Here is a 17,166-nt window from a genome sequence, read left to right on the forward strand (position 1 = left end):
ATATCTTCATGAATGGCTGTCTGAAATAGCTGCCTGGTCTCACAGCCTGACACCAGGGGCAGTGGGGGTGTCCCCACACTCACCTTCCATTGATGGCAACTTTCCCTGGACTTCTGCAGGTAAGTGTTCTATCAAATCCCATTTTGTTTTAGTTTATTTCTTTGATCATTAAAGAATTTCCTTTGTGTTCAACTTGTATTTCCCTGTCTACAAATTTTTCTTATTTTTTGCCCCTAAGCTCAGCAGAGTGAAGGTTCTTCCCAACTTATACACACATTCCATATTGAAAACCCTGTGGTCACATTTTTTTGCAAGTAGTTCCTTTTTAGTTTCTCTTTTTTTTTTTTTTTCATTTGTTTATTTATTTATTTATTTTTGGTCTTTTTGAGATAGGGTCTCCCTGTAGCCCCAGCTGGTCTGGAACTCACTATGTAGACCAAGCTAGCCTTGAACTCAGAGATCCACCTGCCTCTGCCTCCCAAATACTAAGATTAAAGGGGTGCACCACCACACCCAGCTTTGTCTTTAATTTTTTCATGTTTTTCCCCCTCAAATCTTTAGGTCTACCTATGGGTCTTTCTTTCCTTTCTTTGTTGATTGTGCTTAGACATTCTTATCATGATTCCCCTAGTGTTTGCATTAACAACTCATACTAAACTCATCCCTTATCCTTTTCCTCTAATTCCTGTTTCCTTCACTTTTTTCTTGCAGTAAAAATTTTATCTCAATCATGCTGATCTAATATTATGATTTTTCTTTTACTACAAGGATATGCTATTCTTGTGTGATGGGTGAATCCTTGATAGAGTTTAGAATCACCATGGAAACCTACCTCTGGATGTGTCAGAACTTTTCCAGAAAGGCTTAACAGAAGAGGGAAAACCCTCCTTAACTGGATGGCACAGTGTTTTAGCACAGTGATGAGAAAAGTGACTAATAAATCCATTCTAGGATTGGGAGTGGGGTAGGGTCTCAACATGTGGTCTGGGCCAGACTTGTTGCAACATCCTCAGCCTCCTGATTTCTGTGATCACAGTTGTGACCAGCATATCAGGTTCTTAGGAAGCATTCTTAAGTTTGAGCTTTCAGATTTGATTCTCATTTATTTAGCTATTGGTTACATGCCTGCCTGTCCATATTTTAGCTGATAACCCTTCATCCTAGTAGAAGTATTTCTATGCTTATATGACAATCATCATCATAATATCTCTTGCTGTGCTTTCCAAAATCCCCAGCTTAGCCCCTTGAATATGTGTAACATTATTAGTGTAGATGGCTCACCTGCTAGCTCATTCTGCATTGATGGAATAGGCCTGTGTTTTTCCTGTCCAGTATTACTATGGTCATAAGCCACATGGAGTTATGGAGCACTTGAAATGTGGCGAGTAGGAATGATAAGCTCAATTTTAGATTTTATTTGATTTTAATTACATTCAGAGAGTTACATGAAGCTAGGGGCCTCTGTGTTGGACTGGGCAAGCACAGGCCTTCCAACGCTCATTTTCTACTCTCCAGATCCATTTGTGGATATCTGACTGGGCTCGTTAAGGAGACAGAAACAATCTCTGTGAATTCTAAATTCAACTCTAAATTCAAACAACTATGACTATGTTTTTTTCTCACCTACCTAGCTTTAAAAAGCCACAGTTTTTGCACATTTAGCTGAATTTAACAATATCATTTGCTCCCTTCACCAGGCCCAATTTTCAGGTTTGAGGATGGTTATGATATAAGCCAATTCCTTTTTGCCCACAGTGATATTTTTGTGGTTTTTATTGTTGGTTGGTGCTTTGTCTGAGACAGGCTCTCACTCTGTAGCCCTGGTTGGCCTGGAACTCACTGTGAAGACTAGGCTGGCCTGAACTCACAGAGATCTGCCTGTCTCTACCTCTTGAGTGCTGGGATTAAAGGCATACACCACCATACCCAGGCCCACAGTGATATTTTTGTCTGCATCATGTTACCTCTTATATTTGTTATTTTACTCTCAAGATAAGCCAGGGTAAAAAGCACCCCAAATTAACCCCAGTAACCTACTGTGAGAGTCTCAAAGCCATAAAATAAAACAAGACATCAGCAGATACTGATATGAAATGCTCCTAGGATTTCTTAAAAGCTGGTTGTAAATTTCTTTTTGTTATACCTGTAAAATATGAATTTTAAAAGGTGATAGTGAGAAAGAATTGTGTAAATAGTATGAGAATTCCCCAGTGCTTTACTAGGGTATAGGATTTCCCTTAAATAAATTTAGATGGATTTTTTTTTCAGCCCACAACATGCATGGATGAAGGAGGGTATAGGATGGGTACTTCAGCTTCAGTAATTTCCATTTCACTATGGATGCAAAAGTTTCTTACAAAACTCCATGGTGTGGCTGCTTATCCCCTTCTCCCAGCTTCTGCATTTGAGTGCCGTGTCCCCATATTCCCAGAAACCCCATTTCCTACCCAGTCACAGCCATTACAGAGCCTACCTCATGTCCTGCTGCTTCTTGACACACGGTGGGCAACAGCCATTTCTGAGGCCTCCATTTCAAGCTGGAAATACAAATAAAACTTTGTGTAGCACTGTTTTCCTTCTCTCTTTCCAGAATTTAAGAGAAAGGGTGAAGAATAAAGTGGAACAAGAAAGGAAGGAGTAGAAAGAGGAAGGGTAAGAAGGATAAGCAAGAAGAGAAATGCAAGTCTCCTCACAAGTGCTTGTTATGTTATGTAACAGCCCTGAGAATGAACAAAAGGGCTTCTGCTTATCTTAAGTAGCTATTTTCCCTTATTTAACTCTCAATGAAAAAGAAGAAATAGCTAGTTATGGTATAATGATGATGGCCTTTAATTCTTTTTCTAAATCTTTTCCCAAGGTTTTCAGTACAGAATCTCAGGCACCACTTGATAATCATCTCTCCCATGTTGTCTCAGGAGTTTTTATTAATATTTTTTGTATTATTCTACTATTAACAATATATTTTTTGGGACTGGAGAGATGGCTCAGTGGTTAAGAGCACTGATTGCTCTTGTAGAGGACCCAGGTTCTGTTCCTAGCACCCACGTGGCAGCTAACAACCATCTGTAACTCCAGTTCCAGGAAATCCAACCAAACCTAGCTCTCTTCTGACCTCTTCAGGCATTTCATGACATGAGTGCACTTACATATATTCAGGAAATATGCTTACATACATAATAAATAAATAAGTAAAATACTTTTTAAACAATATATTTCTCCTGTCAACTTTCTCCTGTTCTCAAATCATGTTTGACATTTGTTCTCAATGAATTATATATTAAATAATTATCTGTTCTCTACTTAGGACATTTATATTTCCTAGAATCTAAAGTCCAAGATCTTTCTAGATACCTGGGCTATTCTTTAGAACAGCATTCAACATGTGTTTGGGGGGGCAGATATTTCAAGCCAGGACTGGCTATATAACTTTTGAAGACCAATATGAATAGAAAGGTGCTGTATGAGTTACTTTTATGTTGCTACGATAAAACACCACAACTAAGACAACTTACAGAAGGAAGAGTTTATTTGGGCTAATGCTTCCTGAGGGACAAGAGTCTATTGTGGTAGGGAGGCATGGCAGCAGGAAGCAGAAAGTCGAGAACTCGGGTCTTGGACCACAGACACAAGCAGAGAGAGTAAACTGGAAGTAGTGCCAGGCTGTGAACTCTCAATACCCGTCCCCACTGACACACTTGCTCCTGCAAGGTTACATCTTCTAAAGATTACATGACCTCCTAAATAGCACCACCAACCAGGGTCAAAGTGTTCAAATACCACAGGCACCTTGTTCACAACCATGAACTTCAGGGCTGGGAATGGAGTTTAGTAGTAGATAGGTACTTAGCATGCTGGAGGTCCTGAGTCCCAACCCCAGCATGCCACCCAGAAATGATCATGTAAAGCATGAAACCAAGTGTAGGACTTTTCTGTTTGGAGTCCGAAAAATTCCCTGAATTGACCACTCAGACACTGAGACTCAGGAGAGCTTAACTGCTTTATTGAAATTGACCGGCCAGGGACGCAGGCAGACTCAGGAGCTACACTGTGACCCAGAGCCATGGAAATGCAGGGATTTTAAGCACAAAAACCACAGAACAGGAGATTTCTATAGAAACCATAAACAGATGTACCAGGAAAGGGTTCGAACAATCTAGGGCTGATTTCCAGAGCCTTAACCTATACAGCCATTGGCTAGCTTACCTGGGGCAGAATGTTCTTCCACTTCTGCCCCAGACCATTTCCATAGAAACCACAAACAGATGTACCAGGAAAGGGTTCAAACAATCTAGGGGATTTCCAGAGTCAGGTGGAGGGCAGCTCTTTCTCAGAGGACAGGGAGGGGGTCTGAGGGGCACTCTCCTTCATTTCTAAGCAGGAAGCCCTGGACCATGATACAGTCACACTCCCATAAAACAACCCTGTTTCTAGCTCTAGGGAATCATATTGGGAAGAGCAGGTACAATACCCTCGAGGCAAAGTCATGTGTATTAGGGTTTTTTCACTGCCTTTTCTTGCCTCTTCTCTTTTAGAGAAGGAGAATCCATTGTTAAGAATTGAGAGCTACTCTGATTCGGTCTATGGAGACCCAGAGTCCCCTGGTCCTAGGAGAACTTTGGATTTTGTTGGAGAATTCTGGAGTTCTGAGCAGATGAGGTCCATGACTTAGCATGAGTATTGGACAGGCGTTCTGAGAGCAGCATGGAAGGTAGACCAGGGAGGGATGGATGGTCACAGAGTCAGGGGAGCAGCCTTGCCCCAGGTGAGAATGAGGAGAGCCTCAACTGAAGTTGCCCCAGAAGAGGAGGAAGGTGAGCATGCATTCCTGTGTAATAAAACCTGCTCACTAACAGGAGATAAATGGAACCAGGAATCATTGTCTGGTTTGGACTCATGAAGGAGACTGGTTGATGGTCACTGAGGTAGGAGCAGCAGACTTGGTGGGGGACATGGCATCATTTGGGAAGTTGAATTTCAGATGCCAGTGAGTATCCAAGTTGAGGCCTTGATAGATAGTTTTAGATGTCTAAGAGATAAATCTGAGGGCAGGTCAGTGGCAGGCACTTGCCTATTGTGCAGGAGGTCCTGGGTTTAATCCCAAGGGGGTAGATCAGTGTGATCCTTGGCCCATGGCCATCAGACCCTCCCACTCTGCTTCTCATTGCAGGCTGTAAGGGCCAGCAGGTTGTTTCCCCCAGGGTCTTTTCGGTGCTGTGGACTGTGCTTTAGGGGTATCCTCCCACTGGCATATCTCTTTCTGGACATAGACAGTGGCTCTTTTCCACAGGTCATAGGAGCCATTGTCTACAGCAGCCCCACCTCTTTCCTTTTGTTCTTCCAACCCAGAAGGGAAGCAACCTTCTGGCCTTGCTAATTTCTCAGTCCTTCCATTACCTATGGGGATTAGATTCCTTATATCTTCAAGTGTGTTTTGGTTTTCCTGCTTTGTATCCTGCCTGACACAGGAATCATGAACAGTGCAATGAGGATTGAAGTAATTAAGATTGTAAAGGTTTAGGTGGCTCAGCAGGTAAAAGTTCTTGCCGCCAAGCCTGACAACATGAGTTCAATCCCCAGGACCCACAGGATGGAATGAGAGAACCAACTCCTACTAGTTGTCCTCTGACCTACACACACGTCTTGGCATGTGGGTATGTGTGCACAAATGCACACAAAATAAAGTGCAAAGGAAAAAAGAAATTGTAGTTGAAGGCTGAAATTTCCACTGAATTTGGCAACAAGAGGATGGGAGTCAGACTAAACTGGATTTTTGGGAGGTCTTTTTTTTTTTCTTTTGAGACAGGGTCTCCTTGTAGCCCCAGTTGGTCTGGAACTCGCTATGTAGACCAGGCTGACCTTGAACTTACAGAGGTCCACCTGACTCTGTCTCCTGAGTGCTGGGATTACAGGCCACAACATCCAGCCTACAGTGGATATTTTTAACTGATGAAACTGGGGCTGGAGAGATGGCCCAGAGGCAAAGAGCAATGACTGCTCATGTAGAGGACCCACATGGAAGCTTACAACTGTCCCTAGTTAGGGGATCTGGCACTCTCTTCTGGCCTCTGTAGGTACTAGGTATGCATGTGGTGCACATCCATACATGCAAACACACACACATAAAATAACAATATATCTTTTTAAAAATTTTATGTGTGTGAATGTATTGCTTGCACGTATATAAATGCACCTGTGTTGTGCAATGCCCACAGAGGTCAGAAGAGGGTGTTGGATTCCCTTGGAACTGGAGTTATGGATGATTGTTAGCTACTATGTGGGTGATGAGAATCGAACCTGGGTATTCCGGAAGAACAGAAAGTGCTCTTAACTGCTGAGCCATCGCTTCAGCCCTGTAACAACATAGCTTTAAAAAATAAAATAACATAATTGAGGAAACAATGAACACACATTTCAGATTTTTGTTTTCTAGAAGTGTGATGATTAAAGGAAGGAGTAAAGGAGCAGGACAGAAAGAAGTTTTGAGGATGGGAAGGACTTGAATATCATTAAAAGGTAGAAGAAATAGGAATCGAGATGGATAAGTGAAAGATCTCTGAGGAGGATTAGATCATGACCTAGAGCCCAGTAGAACATATTGTCTCCTACAGGGAAAGCCCCTCCAGCATGAATACAGACACTGATGTGTGCAGAGGGCCAGGCAGTGAGTAAGGACCTGCTAAACTTACACTTGTGCCCCTCCCTTTGGTTATCAGACTATTGAGACTGTGTTCCTCCAAGGAATTGGAATTTCCTCAAGAATCTCATGCTGGGAGAAGAAAGGGACTAGAGTCTGAGATCAGCCCAAAGGGGAGCTGGTCCCCCAGAAAGAGATTTCATGCTGATATAGATGTGGGTCAGATTCTACAGGGCATCCACTGAGATTTCCAAGTTCTTGTATGCTACGACAAAGACTCAGACCAGGGGAACATGGATAGTGATAGAAATAGAGACAGGTTTTTCTATTATTGTTTTTTTTATTTTTTATTTTTGGCATTTTTGAGACAGAGTCTCCCTATAGCACTAGCTAGCCTGGAATTCACTATGTAGACCAGGCTGGCCTATAATTCACAGGAATCTCCCTGCCTCTGTCTCCTAAGTGCTGGCATTAGAGGCGTGCACCACCACGCCTGAGGAGACAGTTTATTAAAGAAGAGAAAGGTGCTTCAAGGAATGGGAGCTGGCTACAGAGCTAGCACAGGAGCAAGACTCAAAAGCACCAAGCCGAGCATTATCACCCCCTACAGGGCATTTACATAGTAACCAACTTCTGCAGACCATCTTGTGGACTTTTCTCCAGTAGCCCTGTTTTGTTACATGTAACCCTGGTGAGGAGAGGTTTTCAGTATTCTGTCAATTGGTTTCTTGTCTGTGTTAATCCTGATACTCTCCAGGCCTGTATTCTCCTGCCAGAACACAGTCCTGACTTTTCAGACCACCTTACAAGTTAAGATTGGAACCCAGGCAATCATGGGCCAATGACAGCTGGAACCACACATTGACCAGACTGCTTAGTTATACATTCCTCTTGGGCCTATATTTAAATTTGAACATTGTGTTAGTACCAGAAGATGGATTGCAAACAACTATAAAAAATATTTTGAAAGATACAGCACAAAATGCAGGCTTAAAGACGTGTGTTTCAGTAAAGGTTGATTATCTGATATATGTCCTAAGGTCTTGGGAGGACCCTGATGTGAATTTCAGAACTTCCCTGCAGACTTTGTTCTGAACACACAACATGCAAACTTTTCACTGAATATGGGGTTGCTCCACACAGTGCCAACCAATGCTGAAGCAACTCAGCTCTGATGCTCAAGATCTCCCAGCCTAACACAAGACACAGCTGCATGGACGCATTACACAAGGCTCCTGGCACAGACATGACCATGATCTGCAAGGGAATTTTGGATTCAGGAAGGAGGGAGCCAGATACCCAATATTACAGTTTGGATATGAAATGTTGTCCCAAAAGGCTTATGTTGATTGAAGGCTTGGTCCCTGTATTAGTCACTTTTTTCTTGCTGCTATGACCAAAATACCTGACAAAATCAACTTAAGGAAGGAAGGATTTATTTGGGCTTGCAGTTTGAGGGCTCAGAACATCACAGCAAGGAAGACATGGCAACAGGAGTATGAGCAGCTGGTCATACTGTGTACACAATTAGAAAGCAGAGAGTGAGAGCAAGAGTGAGAGCGAGAGCGAGAGCGAGAGAGAGAGAGAGAGAAAGAGAGAGAGAGAACTGTTCCTCTTTCTCCTTCTTCTTCTTCTTTTTTTTTTTTTTTTTTTTTTTTTTTTGTTGTTGTTGATACAGGGTCTCCCTGTAGCCCTTGGAACTCACTATGTAGACCAGGCTGGCCTTGAACTCACAGAGATCCGCCTGCCTCTGCCTCCCAAGTGCTGGGACTACAGATGTGTGCCACTGCGCCTCAGTCCATGGAATAGTACCTCCCACATTTAGGGTGGGTTTTCCCACCCCTGTTAACTCAATCTAGAAACCCCCTCAAAGACACAGCTAGAGATTTATCTCCTAGGTGAGTCTAAAGTCAATCAAGTCGACAATCCATTTTACTGTCACAGTCTCCAATATACTGTTCAGTAGTAAGGCTTTAGGGAATTGATTATATCATGAGGATACTGTCTAATCAATTGGCTAGTTCACTGACATTCATAATTGACTGGACTACTGGGAGGTAGTAGACCATTTTGGGAGGTGGGGCCTGAATGGAAGAAATAGGTTGTATAGGCATGACTTTGAAAGGTATATGTTGTCCTGGCCTCTTTCTCTCTTCCTCCTATTCCTTCTCTTTCTCTCCCTCCTCTCCCTCTCCCTCCCTATCTCCCTCCCTCTCTGCTTCCTGGCTGCTATAAAGTAAGCAGATTTTGCTTCGTCACACTCCTCTACCATGCTGTTCTGCCTTTGTGGCCCATTGTAATGGAGTTGGCCCACCATACACTGAAACCTTTAAAACTGAGAGCCAAGCTAAGCCTTTCCTCCTTTGTGTGTATATGTTACATGCATGTGTTTTCATGGATAGGTGCACATGTTGGGGGGGTACACATGTGAATGTGCATGTAGAGGCCAGAGGTTGACAGTAGGCATCACCTCAATCACTCTCTACCTTGTTTTTTGGGAAAGGTCTCCCACTGAACCTGGAGTTCAGTGACTGGCTAGGCTGGCTGGCCAATGAGCTCCAGGATTCCACCTGTCTCCACTCCTTTCCCCGAACACTACGGTTACAAATGCATGCGGCCATGCTCAGCTTTGGGTTTGGGTTTGCATGCTCTAGACACAAACGTAAGTCCTCATGCTTGTGCAGCAGGTACATTACCAACTGAAGCATCTCTCCACCCCCTTTCTTCATTTGAGGTTTTCTTCTAAGCTGTTAGTTATAGCAATGGAGCACTGAACAACAGCCAAAGTAGGGCAAGGAAGGCTTGTCTGATGAGGTCTTGCCAGAACTGAATGACTGGTGATCTAGAAAATAATGAGATAGCAGGAAGCACACTGCTGGAGGAGTGGCCTTGGGAGCAAAAGATGCCAGGTAGAGTTTGGGAACTCTACCCTGAGGGTGGGAACACATTAACTGCAGCACCAGAAAACATCTCACTTAAATATCAACTTTTTCTGGTGTTTTCAGTCTGAAGATCAGTCTTACCTCTCAGCATGACTCTCATTGTGCTATGTGGGACTGAGGCTTAGCTGCTGTCATGGAAGGACTCAATAGTGGCAGGTTTTGTGACATCACTGCACACCACAGGGAATGGACACAGTGCTCTGTGCACTGTACTACTGTCACATTGTCTCCTCTCAGTCCAGAAATCATGTTGGTGGGAGAGAGAAATGTGACTACACAGTAAAAACAGTGACAACCTCAGCTCTCCACTCAACCCAAAATGCCTAAAGCCACCCAGTGTGTACCAGGCCAGTACCCCCAGCTTTCCCCCACTGCAGAATTTGGACACAAGTCCCAAGGCCCAACTATTCTGCTTCAATGGCCTTCAGTTTTTATACTTTTATACTAGAACATGTGACTTTGTACCTCCAAAACTGATCTGCTGAAAAAGAGCGTTTGAGGGAGGCATACTAGGGTGATGCAATCTCTGCTGATGCCAGCAGGAGACATTTATGGAGTCTCCCCAGTGCAATCAGGAAAATGAAGAGGTGCACACATCTATCTAACTGAGGTATGAGCATTTCTCCGAGGATTGCCAGGCCTAGATACTACTGGAAACAAAATTTCCATACATAACCCTTCAAAACAAGAAGATGGGACTGGAGATATGCCTCAGTGGCTAAGAGTGCATACTGCTCTTCTAAGGAACTTGAGTTTGGATCCCAGCACCCATGTCAGGTGGCCTGTAACTCAAGCTCCAGGGAATCCACATCCTCTTCTGGCCTCCACAGGCATCTGCATTCAAGTGCACCTACTCACATGTAGGACTGACTTTTATAATATGAACATAATCCTGACTAAAGACTTTTACCTAACTTTGCAACCCAAAGTTACTGTTTACAATGTAAACAAGCTCACTGAGCTATGTGCTCCTCCTGTGACCTGTGCATATGACCCTAATCTCTCAGAAACCTCCACTCAAGATAATGTATGAATGTATGTATGCATGCTTTACATATCAAAGCACTGAAAGCAGCATGCTTATCTCATTGAAAGCAATGAGAGAAATTGATAAGTTGGTTTGTAGTTGTGTGTGTAATATTCCAGTCCTAGGGATCAATCGGCAAGATGTTCTGATAAGGGTGGGTTCTATCTTCTACTTCCCCATCTACTTTCATGATGCAGATACTGTTTCAATAAAAGAATGAGCAAAGCCCTGACTTGGGAGCACAGTTCTGAGAGACATCTGAAGGAATTAGGGCTCGAAGTTTGGGTCTGCTCTTGACCTTATGAATGCTAAGATAGAGGCTGTTTTTTTCTTAAGGAATAACCATAATGTGGTTATGGTTATTCCCACATACATACACATAATAATAATAATAATAATAATAATAATAATAATAATAAAACCTCAAACAAAATGGCAAGGGGTTTGGGTGCAGAGTTCACAGGTGTGGATGGAGTAAAGTATCTAGAAGCAACACACACAGGTGCAGAAAGTGCTGCAAGTGAAACAGCTCTGCTGGAACTGGGTGTGATACACAAGAGCACAGAGGACTGAAGAAGAGATTCTAATGATGGGAGAGACCTGATGTAAGAGACCCATGTGCAAAGATGAGTGGAACAGACTCAGGGAGTGTGGCAATATAAAGCAGCAAGCTGAAATGATCGTTTATAAATGATACTCCTAAATGTTTGTCATTATTTAATGGATAGTTTATTACTTACACACCCTATAAAGTAATGAAATTCAATCTAGTCTGCTTATTCAGTAGCTGACTCATAAATAATCTACTACACATCAGCATAGTTAATAGATACCTCTAATTTAGTATGATCAGATCAAATAAAAAGTTTTAGTTTCCTGTTTCCCAGTTTCAGTGATTTTAACACATGACAACACAACTCATTCAGTAGCAGAAGACAGAAACTTCGAATTATTTCTCCCTCTTTTTCCCCCACAATTTGGATTTACCTTCAAAATACATCTCTTTTTGCTTGTTTGTTTTTGAGATTGGGTCCAGGCTGGCTAGGAAGTCCTCACGTAGCCAATAATGATCTTGAACTTGTGGTTCTCATGCCTCCACTTCCTGAGAGCTGGGATTACAGGCCTGTTTGGTTTCTGAGGTGCTGGGATGGAAGCCAGGGCTTTGTGCTTGTTGGATAATCACTCTACCAACTGAGCTGCATTCCCAGTCCATTTAAAACTTATCTAAATCTAATCAAGCACCCATCTCTTCCAGTACACTATCTCCATCTTTCACCTCGATGCCGGACAAGTCCCCTCATCAGTCTTCTTGCTCTAACTTTTGTCTTCCCCCAGGCCAGGATCTGTACAGCAGTCACACTGAGTGAAATACATGAACCAAAGCAGGCCCTCCCCATCCAGGAGCCTCCAATAGTTTCCCATCACACTCATAGGAAATAGAAACTTCCTTCTCAGCCTAGAAGGCCCTGGAATTGTTCCTCATTCCTCCTCTCACTGACTCACTTTTCTCTCCCTCCAGTCTGTGTGCCTTCATAGTCTTCCCATGATCACACCAAACTGTGTTCATGTCAGGCTGTCCTGTCACCCTTCCAGTTCCCTCTGCTAGAATGGCCACTTTCTAGACCCCAGCAGGATCCTATAGCTCCTGAGCTTCACCTGAGCATCTGCTCAAATATCATGTCCTTAAAGAGCTGTTTCCTCAGCACCTTGCTAAAATTGCATTCCAAGTTTGATGCCTTTTAAAGGTTTAGATCCTGTATTACTAGCAGCTTCTTGCCATTGAGATACTGTGTCCCTTTGCTCCTTGAATAATTCCTGGCATCTCTTGGTACTCAAGAATGTCTGTCTTTCTTTCTTTTGTTTTATTTTTTGAGACAGGATCTCACTTTATAGCCCGAGCTGGCCTGGAACTTGCTATGTAGACCAGGCTGGCCTTGAAATCACAGAGATCACCTGCCTCCAGAGTGCTGGGATTAAAGGCATGTGCTACAATGCCCACCCAGCTCAAGAATTTCTTTCTTGACTTTAACTAGTACTTGACAATCTGCCTCTGTTTCAGTACAACTCATTAAATAACCCTCTAGTTTTTGAATCTTTTCACTTGATGATCCAGTGGTTCTCAGAAACACTTGAGGAATTTGTGGAAACACAGATTAATAGTGTGAAACCTCAGAGTTTCTGATTCTGAAGATGTGGGGTGGAGTTGGAGAATTTGCACTCTAGGAAGTTACATGATGCTGCTGGCATTGCTGGGGTAGGCACCCGAATTTTAGATGCAAGAAAGATCTGAGTCAAGTGCCCTAATCCCTTTATTATTATTTATTATCATTATTGCTATTATTATTGCGATTACCAGCTGGCATTAACGGAAGCCAGTGGCTTGAGGAGCTCTGTTCCTCACCACAAGAACCATCTACAAAGCCACTGAGGACCAAGGTTTCCACTTTCCAACTGTTAGTATTCCATGATGTACCATAGCTCTCGGGCTCTGAAAAAAAAAGTTTCTAAGCAGGAAGTGTTTGGAACACTATACATGTTAATGCCAAAGTTCATAAAGGAAATGTGTCTCACCCTCATGCTCTGCCATGCTGTCAGCCAGTGCTGCAGCTTGGACAGTATATACAGTGCATCCGCTTTGGAAAGCTGTGGTTCACCACAGGCAAGTCAGCAGGCCCTGCCTGGCAAATGCAAGTCTGGGCATTGACTGATGTTGAACTTCTGCCCCAGGGCTATTCACAGGGAGCTGAAATAAGATCCAGCTCTCCAACGCAGAAAGGGCTTCTTATTTACTACAATGGATCATGGCTGTGAAGGACTGAAGTTTCTAAATGCTTTCTTATGTCCATGAGCATGTGTGTACGTGTTTGTGTGTTTGTGTGTGTGTGTGTGTGTGTGTGTGTGTGTGTGTGTGTTTCCACTCAGATGAATCAGCCTGCTTTGGGGCTTCTATTTTTCTTTTCTACACAAAACTTTACATGTACATTAAATGGAATGACAATTCTGAACTCTATTTTTTTTTCATTTTGCTTTCTATTAATCTCCAAATAAAACCATCAACGCTATCTCTGAGAATGCAAGTATCTTAGGGGTGTGACCTGTTCTATGGTTATTTTTCACTATAATTTACTTATTAGGGGCTAAACAAACTCTTAGAGCATTTTTGAAGTCAGGAAAAAGAAGTTTTACAGGAAATAGGGTGTAGGTCAGGGAAAAGTATGGGGTAAAAAGTACATCAGGCAAGACAGCCTTGGGCTGGAGCTGTTCTGCATCTTAACCATGTAATGCTCATAGACCTATGAATAGAACCATATGGAATTACACCATACACATGCATGTACACACACACACACACACATACACACACACATACACGCACTACTCTGAAGATTAAACTGAACAAGTCTGAATAAGGTAGATTGTATGAGCACCAACATCCTGCTTACGGTACCCTGCAGAGTTACCCAGGACAGTACCTTAGAAGTAAAGGAATGCACAGGATCTCTGTGCTCTTACAAGTGTGTGAGAGTCCACAGTGATCTCAAATGAAAAGTTTGAAAAGGAAGTGCTGTAGAGAGGGCAGTGGAAGGACATGAGGAGTTCAGAGGAGAGGCAATGACTCATGTCTCTCTAAAGGAAATGAAAAGAAGACAGGGTAGTGTTGAAGGAAAACTTCATTCTCTTCCTGGCCTAAAATTATGCTATGAGAAGAATATTATTTTTCACCAACTCATAAATTCTAGAAAGATCATCCGGCAGATACTGAAAGCAATAATAACAGTTGTTGACATTTATTAAATACTGCCACGTGCCAGTTTCTTTGCATAAATTGTCACAGCTGATCCTCTCCAATGCTCCTCTGGGCAGGTGCTGTTATGACACTCATTTTGCAGATGAAGGAAGCAAGGCACAGAGAGATTAAGAAAGCACTAGTAACTGGCAGAGTCTCTGTTTTATATGCTCAGTAACAAAATCAGTGTCAAGATAGAGGGCTCACTCTGTGCTGGGTAGACTTACCTAGAGCCTTTCCTCTTCGTATATGTATGTACATGAGTTTATGGGTGTGCAGGTGCACGTGTACACGTGTGCACATGTTTGTGGAGGTCAGAGGATGACACCTTGGGTGTCATTCCTTAGGCATTATTTTCATAACAAGGCCTCTCACTGGTCTGGAGGAATTTGCCAAGTAAGTTAGGTTGGCCCGCCAGCAATTCCCAGAGATCCACTTGCCTCTCCTTGCCACCACGAGGATTACATTGTGGGTTCTGGGATCGAATTCATTTTCTCATATTGTAAGGTAAGTACTTTACTAACTGACCTATTTCCCCAGTCTGAGCCTCTCCTCACCATACCATTATTTCTAGAAAAAATTTAAAATTTTTCTATCATATTTGTTTACAAACCACATTTCTTTACTGTGTCCTTACTGTCAGTCACCTTACATAGATTTTCATGTTAAACCTCCTCAATGGGCTGCTCTTCAAGCTCTGAGCTCTTTTGCCTCCCACTCAGAAAGCACCTCAGAGTCACTAGATTTTCTCCCAAGGCTGGATGCTCCTAAGGTCCATCCACCAAATCAACCCAGGAGACCTCATCCTTGTAGTCTGTCTGGTGTGTAACAGAGCTCTATCTTGCATATTCACTTTACAAAGCGCATGTGAGAATTTCCTATGTAAATGTATTGACAACTCAAGACAAGGACAATTCTTTTCACTTCCATGGCTCAATCCAGGGCAGCAGTATGTCCAATTCCACCCTCCCTAATGATGCTGGGAATGAGGTTTGCTTTTTGAAAAGCTGCAGGAAGCAATAACAAATTAAAAATGGGCTGCAACCAGCCCATTTCTCTCACCTTTTTGTCACTCAGAGAACCTGGAAGAGGTTGGAGGACTTCAGTGGTCCCTGATCTCACGGAGATAAGGGGACACGTCTCTATTACTGTCTCCCTGCTATCAGAGATGATGACAGGAAGTCAGGAAGCACTTGCCAGGGGAACTGCTAGCAGGCTGATGGCTGGGGTTGCAGCTCGGATTCCTCTTGCTTTCTCTTTTCTGCTGGGGCGCTCGCCCGCTCCGAGCTGTTCCGTGTCCGGGTTTTGGGGGTACCTCGTGCCCGCCAGCGGCCTGTAAACAAGAGGGGCGCAGACAGCCAGAGCCTCGATTGGCACAGCCAGCCTGGCCTCCCAGCCCAGCTCTCGAGCTGCCAGTTTACTCCGCAGTACGAGCTAGAATTTGGCGCCACAGCTGGGAGTGCGGCTTTTGTTCACAAGGAAAACAAGCGCTTGAATGGCTGTGCTGCCAGCGCCCGACCCAGCCCAGGCAGGCAGAAAGGAACCCGCCCTACGAGTGCCTGTGACCTGACATTAGAGCCCCCTCCCAACCAGCAGGCGGAGACTAAGTGCAAAGGATGTTTACCCCAGCGACGCCCAGCTCCAGCCCAGAGGTGAGCACTTTGCTGCAGAATCCCAAGACCTGTCTGCCTGTTAGCTCAGGAGGCAAAGTGTGTTGTCAGGGGTCAACGGCGGCATTTTCAAGACTTCTGTCTCTTCTGCCAGAGAAGTTCTATTCCCTCGGTAACTAAAAAGTTGCCTTCCACCTGGAACGAGATAGAGGATGAATTCATTTGTTCTGGGAGGAAAACCCTGGCGTAAGGTATCATAACCAGGTCATGCAACTAGTTATGAACACACACATGCAGACAGTACTGATGGTAGTTTTGTTTGTTTCCTTCTTTTTTGATAAATATTTTATTACTATTGTTCGTTTGTTTGTTTGTTTGTTTGGTGTGTGTGTGTGTGTGTGTGTGTGTCTACTGTGTGTCTAGGTGAGAAGACAATTTGCCACAGTCTTCTCTCCTTCCACCATGTGGGTACCAAGGATCCAATTCTGGTCATCAGATTTGGAGGAAAATGCTTTTTACCCACTGAACCATCTTGCAGACCCTAGTTTCATTTTTGAATGTGTGGATGCCAGGGACACATCTGGATCCAATCACTAAACACATGGAGAAAAATAATAGATGAATTCCAAAGTCAAGTAGGTTAGAGGTCAGTGTTGTCACTTCAGAATGGATTTTTTGAGGCTCAGCTGTTAAGAACACTGGCTTCTCTTGCAGAGGACCAGGGTTTGATTCCCAGCACCCACATAGCAGCTAACAGTCATTCAGGTGCTCCAGTTCCAGTGGATTTGGCATCCTCTTTTGACCTCCAGGGGCACCGCATGTATGGATATACTTAAGTACAGGCAAAACACTCACATACATAAAAACAAAAATAATTAAGTGCCAATGAAAGGCTGGAGAGCTGGTGCAGCTGTTAAAGGCTCAGGCTCACAACCAAAGTGCCAGTGGAGTAAAAAAAGTCCCACAATTAAAAATTTGTTTTTTTCAGTCTCAAACTTGTTAGAATAAAAGTACCTTTGGCAAAATAAGGAGATTTAAAAGATGGTCATTGACATCTTAATATAAATTAATTTAATTATCTCTTTTTTGAGATAAGGTTTCAGGAAACGGAGAGACTCATCATAATTGCCTTAAATGAGGCTAATGTGACTAGGGAATTGAGTTTT

At 43.2% G+C, this 17,166-nt stretch overlaps 1 long non-coding RNA gene across 1 annotated transcript in view; it reads right to left on the minus strand.

The window, feature by feature from the left end:
- The window catches only part of LOC103727953, a 22,215-nt gene extending 6,174 nt beyond the window's left edge, over positions 1-16,041 (minus strand). Inside the window, exons 1-2 of the long non-coding RNA XR_001872268.2 lie at positions 15,453-16,041; positions 2,474-2,537 (exon numbers count right to left, since the gene is read on the minus strand). This is a non-coding gene — a long non-coding RNA (uncharacterized LOC103727953). The remainder of the gene's footprint in view (positions 1-2,473; positions 2,538-15,452) is intronic.
- Positions 16,042-17,166: the final 1,125 nt, after the last annotated feature.

The sequence above is a fragment of the Nannospalax galili genome, unplaced genomic scaffold (genome assembly GCF_000622305.1).
Source record: "Nannospalax galili isolate Female #2095 unplaced genomic scaffold, S.galili_v1.0 scaffold829, whole genome shotgun sequence".
In the NCBI taxonomy this organism is placed as follows: domain Eukaryota; kingdom Metazoa; phylum Chordata; class Mammalia; order Rodentia; family Spalacidae; genus Nannospalax; species Nannospalax galili.